The following is a 6339-nucleotide window of genomic DNA, read 5'->3' as shown; positions in this document are numbered from 1 at the left end:
TAACGCTACCACTGACATTTTATAATTAATATTTTGTATGTAATTGATATATTCACAGATACTTTCTGTCATACATTTCACCTATACACGATTCATTAATTGCTCTGATTTCATCTAGGACCTTGTCAACTTTTGTGATTGTGGAGAGCTTGTCACGAATCACGGATAACTATTACTGTTAAACAGAACATAGGTTATTGTAAGACGTATTTCTTGGAAAGTCCTGAAGACATATGTCGTCTGCTAGATTTGATTGATAGGCAGACATTCAACTTAAATTGATTTTGAAGGGAGGCTGTAAATACATATGTCACAGGGTGAGAAAAATGTGCAGCCAGACCGGGACTCGAACCCGGGGCCTCGGAATACCGTTCCGATGCTCTACCGACTGAGCTATCCGGCCGCCTACACATTTTCTCCCCGTTTAAATATTCAAGTTCTATACCGTGACATATTTCCCCACCATTTTGAAATTCGTCCTCGAATTTCAGCGGGTACTTTATATATAAGCAATTACAGGTGTCGGAGACTAACCAGTGTAATGCTGTCACGGCCCCACGTTGGGCGCCAAATGTCACAGGGTGAGAAAAATGTGCAGCCATACCGGGACTCAAACTCGGGGGCTCGGAATACCGTTCCGATGCTCTACCGACTGAGCTATCCGGCCGCCTACACATTTTCTCCCCGTTTAAATATTCAAGTTCTATACCGTGACACATAATTAGGCTTTAAACATACAAACCTTTTATAGATTTATTAACTTGTTGTCATTCTGTAAAATGATACCATTTTGTCAAATTAAGACTTGTGTCATAACCTCATTTTGAAAGAAAGAATGTGTTTACAATGATTCAGATGAACGCGAGGAGGTGTTTCATTAAACATTGTGACGAGACATCAAACACTTCATACACACAAAAACACATTTTAGACTCGTAGTGGTTTGGAAAGGGCAATACTGAGCGAATTGTTAGCACAAATAAAACTATTAACGTAGATAACATCTCTTGAAGATAGTACCTTTAGTAAAAGATTGGATTTTAGATATATGAACGACACATTAAAGATCCGACATTTCTTGTCATATGGATTTTTCTTTACGATGCTTTTCTGACTTCGAAATTATCTATTGCCGTAACTATTTTATCTCTCCAAAGCGTACAACAAAATATTGTATAGGAATTAATAGACAATATACTGTTTCGAGTTATTTTTACTTCGCGATTCGATAGATAACATACTGTTTCGAGTTATAATGACTTCAAGATTCGATAGACAACATATTGTTTCGAGCTATTATGATTACACGATTTAATAACCAACATTACAGACAATATAGTTTTTAGTATTCGATATGTTTACTATTGGAGATAATATTGTTATCACGAGCGTTTTGAATTTCGTGTATCTCTAACAGATGACATAAAATTCTAGCGAATATTACATAATATACAGGAGGTAATTTTGTTCGAAAGTTTGCAGATTTGTTATTGATTATCCATGATTAATTACTGTGGTAAATGATGTTTACATTTTTATCTCTTATCATTTGTTGTAAAAAAGTTATATAAAACACAACAATTAGTTTTAAATATTCATTGTATATATAAGATTACATATGAACTAATTGCGAAAAGACCAAAGGACAGGAAAAAGTATTTCAAACTGACTGTTTCAAAGACTCTAACATATTTCAAAAGCTAAAGTGCTCCTCTTGATCTTAGAGATAATGCCGTGTGCTCTCCTCAATTTAAAGGTAATGTTGTATGCTTCTGTTCATTTCATGTCTTTTGGTCTTTTCGACAAATAAATTCTCTTTAGCGTAATTTTCCGCACAACATTTTGTCAGCGCAACATTTTGTCATAGTGTAAGATAATAATTTTATGAAATATAGGTTGTTGTTACATCTTTATAAAACACTATTATGCTCGTGCTGTAACTTCGTACGGTTTCGTCCTCATTATTTGAATTCCTTATGTTTTGTAATTCGTATTCATCCGCATGCAAGTGCAGTTCGGAACTACGCGTAAACACAAAATACGAAAAGTATATTCCACTCTCATATTTCAGTAATCCACTGAAAAACATGTTATAAACTTTAAATTAATTTAATCTAAAGCATGAAGTATTTATTAAGTTGTCAGGTATTCATATCTTGAAAATATTGCTAGAAGTAGGTAAGAAGTAAGAAGTGACAGTTTTTAACCTAATGCCGTTTAAACTGTCCCAAGATTACTTATCATTTTGTCATACATTTTGTCATGAAATTCTGTATTTACATTTTACTGTATAACGCAGAAGAAATTGATTACGCGATATAAATTATATGCTCGTGTGAGATGCCAATCCATTTTGCCACATTCTGTCTGTGATTCCTGTTTGAACAAGATTCCGATTAAATCCTGGTGTACACGACATCAGAATTTTGTAATTGAGAATTTTAAGTCATGTCTTGTATACCTTAATCAAAATAAATATCGTTCGCATCTTCCAATATGTTCATTTTTCGCTTATCAATACTTCAGATATAAATTTATATTGAGGAATTGTGACAGAAATTCAGCTTTGATGCTAATATAGCGTCATATGTTTGTATTGAATTACTATAGGAGTAATTTTTTTCTGGTTTTCATGCTTATAAAACCCTGGCTTTTACGAACATACTTTTACTTAGTGCCCCGACAACAGTTTTTTGCTGGTGTTAATGCATATGCAAACTCTGTCAAATGACGCTCACACTGAATAAAGCCCAGAAGAAGCTTTATGTTTAATGTAGGCGATAAAGGCACATCCTACCAACAATTAAAATCATATACATTGTAACAAAAATGTCAACAATCCCAAAATTACAAACATGCCTACAGTGAGTAAGTTTGATAAAATGCAACAAAGAGGAAATTAGATGGCATGAAGCATTGTACTTAGAAATGGAAAACAACAAATTAATTATTTGAGAGTAACCTGTGGCAAATCCATGTTAAAGTTTTTCATGACAAGCTTATGTATGATTAAACATAACATCTGATATTTGGACACTTATAGTTTGTCATGAATGAAAAACTTTAACATGGATTTATTTTGATAGTTATGGTAAAAGGTAATATAGCACGTCATGTCAATAATTACTGGTTTAGAAAGACAGTTTATTTGTTAAGAATCATAACCTTCGGACTTTATATGCTTCTTGTACTATGAATGGAGTTTAAAGGCAAAGAAAATCTCCTGTATGAGTGCCCCCCCCCCACCCCCAAAAAAAATACCAGACTTTTTAATCCCCAATATACAAGATCCTGTCTGGTCCAGTCTGATAAGGGTCCATAAAACCCCCGTAGACTTGACATGTAGCCTAATTATTGTCAGAGAATCATAAATTTTATTGCCTACAGGTACATTGGTTATTTCCCGTGTTTTGCATTTTATTAATTGAAATGCTGTTGTTTTTTTAGTCTTGTTTTTCAGAATGTACACAAAATTATTTTAATTGATAGGATACTAATTTTGATTGCTCAGTCATGTTGAGTAATACCCTGGCCAATTAAATTATAACTCTTATAACAAAGTAATTCTCACTATAAAAATAATTATTCAAAACTTAATAAGAGAAATTACAAGTTTGTTTATTCAATGATTATGATCTTTTTATCAAAAGTAACAAAATAAAAACGAAAAAAAAATATTTGCTGGATTTTATTAGAAATTAAAGAAGCGTTCAGTTGCATTTTTAATAGATAAAGAAGGCATATAGACAGAAAGATGTTATATATTAAAAATGCTTAATTCCTCTTGTGTTGTCTAAATAATGTTAACGTTCTTTTATGTATAATAAAATCCAGCAATAAAGATTATTATTGTTCAAAATACACAATAATTCATGACTTCTAAAAGCTATGTGCCTCAATGCATTTTTTATATTTTTGATAATAAAAAACAGCAATGTTAAAAAACTTACTTTATTAAAAATAAGATAAAAACACAGTTTTTTTTCTTATCACTTTGTTTATTTAGCCCTAATTCAATCAAGCTTTCTAAACTCGTTATAAAGGTGAGAACTGATTTGCTATAAAGGTGAGAAATATCACCTGCAATTTCTTTACTGCACAGTAGCTATACAGTAGCTTATTATGATAAACAGAAGCAAGTCTACCAATGGTCCCGACTTGTGTATTGGCCCTTATCGCCAATACGCAGACCTTATCATCTCCATAGGCCACATACCAGGCATACCAGAATCAGTGTCTTTAAAGAACGATGAATCTATTTCAAATCAAATTATCAGAATCAGTGACACATTGCCACAGGTTACTGTTAACGTTCAAACGTTCCCAAGTAATTAATTTGTTGTTTTCCATTTCTACGTACAATGCCTCAGGCCATCTAATTTCCTCTTTGTTGCATTTTATCAAACTCATTTAAGAAATCAATTTGCCATTATGTATTCCTCAGCTAATATGAAGTTTTCTTTTTTATGCTTTTATGTGTTCTAGTGCTGCGGATTCTCGTTTAGTCACTTTAATGTCAGGGACTTCTCATAAAATGGCGATAAATATTCGGAAACATGCTTTGTTGACTATTTAATGATGAAAAGGGCTTTGTCTTTTTGGAACATGATCAACAAAACAATAATAAAGATCCGATAGCTAAGTTCTAGAATGCAGCTTTCCAAAACCTACAGTGCTGTATGTATGACTGCATATATACATTGAACATATACAAAATACAAAGACAAAGTTAAACAAATAGTAAACAAGAACCAAATACACATAAAGTTTCACAATGGGGCCTGACTTGGAACGTTCAGCAAAAAGAGAAATTGTTAGTGAACCATTAACATCCAAGATATGCATAAAATCCACTTAATTGCTTTTGAATAGAAAATTATTTGATTTTCGCACATACCCTAACAGAATCAGCGTAATTTATCTCTTTTAACTTAAATTTCATTTATGCAACAATTAATTTTGCTCGTCTTTACTATTAAAATGTGCTTTCCGTGCCAGTTGAATAAATAAGCGTCTTTGACGTGGGTTTAAAATCTTCTGGTTGGGGGATGGGTGGGAGGGCGGGGGCGTGTGGAGGGGGTATAAGAAAAGCTTCAACCTGATCAGCTAGAATTGCCTTAGGGACAGATATTTTCAGAGTATCCAATAAAACAGCATTTGCCAGATAGTGTGTTGACTTGCACAACTGCCAAATACTAAATGCATTAAAATAGGTAGAATCAAATCTATGTCGTCTGTACCACTCCACTGCAGATAATTTAACTAAGAACGTAAACTTCCACGATTCTGTACATTCAATAAATTGCCCTTTTCAGAAAATGGATATTTATGGCTTCTGCCAAGAAGCCGTTTTAGATTGTCCTGGAAATCAATTCCGATGTTTCAAAAGACAGTCGAGACATAAGGCTGTGCGATATATTATTACATGCTTTGAAAGTTTACAATATTACTACGTCTTAATTAAAGATATAGCACAACAGAGTTATATCAATTCTAGCAGCTAGATTTATTATGAATGTAATATTTCATTTCTCTCATATGTATTTCAAACATGATCAAAGGAGTGAAATACCACTACAACATACGTCTGCTCAAAAAAACTTTGAATTTGATATTTTCTGTTCGAATCTGTAGGGAGTTTTATCAGTTATTGAAATAAGGGACCTTTTTATAACATAAAACCACTGACAATACTGCGCATAATTTAAGAGCAATGCCTTCTGTCCATAATAGCAGTACTGCAAAATAAAATCTGTAAAAAGATCCTTTGGAAGCAAAGAGTGCATAACATTAGGCTTTTTTAAAAATTCTGACAAAATTGTACTGCCAATGACAAAATTATAACATATAAAATGTTTCTTTCAGTAGCTCGAAGTAATTAACTTTATCGTATTTAATAGACAACTGTAACAAACTATTCTTGTTATATTTTATATTGGTTGCTAATATTGTTTCAATGTTTTGTTAAACATTTTTAAAGAGGCACCGAGCAATATTTAATATTTACATTCGCCCTATTCTTTTCCATTGAAAAAAATGACGTTCATTTTGTATGAATAGCAAAATGAAAGGCGCAAATGTTACGACAGCGCTACTTAGTGAAAACGGGCCGCTGTTTTGACGAAATCCGCGTATAGTCAGGGAGAACGTTCCTAAGATAATGTCGCAGTTGTTCCGTCTGGTGAACAGAATGGCCGGGAATCTGATTTTAATGTTAAATGCAACTAAATGTGTGCAATTCAAAATATCACCATGTTTAAATATGGGAGGGGAATATAATGTAAATATGAGAAATGATTTTTTTTCAGTGTTCATGCGAAATGAACGACATAATAGGAT

The 6339-nt window shown here is 32.8% G+C and overlaps 1 non-coding gene across 1 annotated transcript; it reads right to left on the bottom strand.

Annotated features, from left to right (window-relative positions):
• Positions 1 to 331: 331 nt before the first annotated feature.
• Trnat-ggu (transfer RNA threonine (anticodon GGU)) lies at positions 332 to 403 on the bottom strand. Its single transcript has one exon. It is a non-coding gene; the product is annotated as a tRNA-Thr (tRNA).
• Between the last annotated feature and the right edge of the window lie 5936 nt (positions 404 to 6339).

Source organism: Mercenaria mercenaria, chromosome 3, assembly GCF_021730395.1.
Source record: "Mercenaria mercenaria strain notata chromosome 3, MADL_Memer_1, whole genome shotgun sequence".
NCBI lineage: Eukaryota > Metazoa > Mollusca > Bivalvia > Venerida > Veneridae > Mercenaria > Mercenaria mercenaria.
This window is presented reverse-complemented; position numbering and strand designations above follow the sequence as displayed.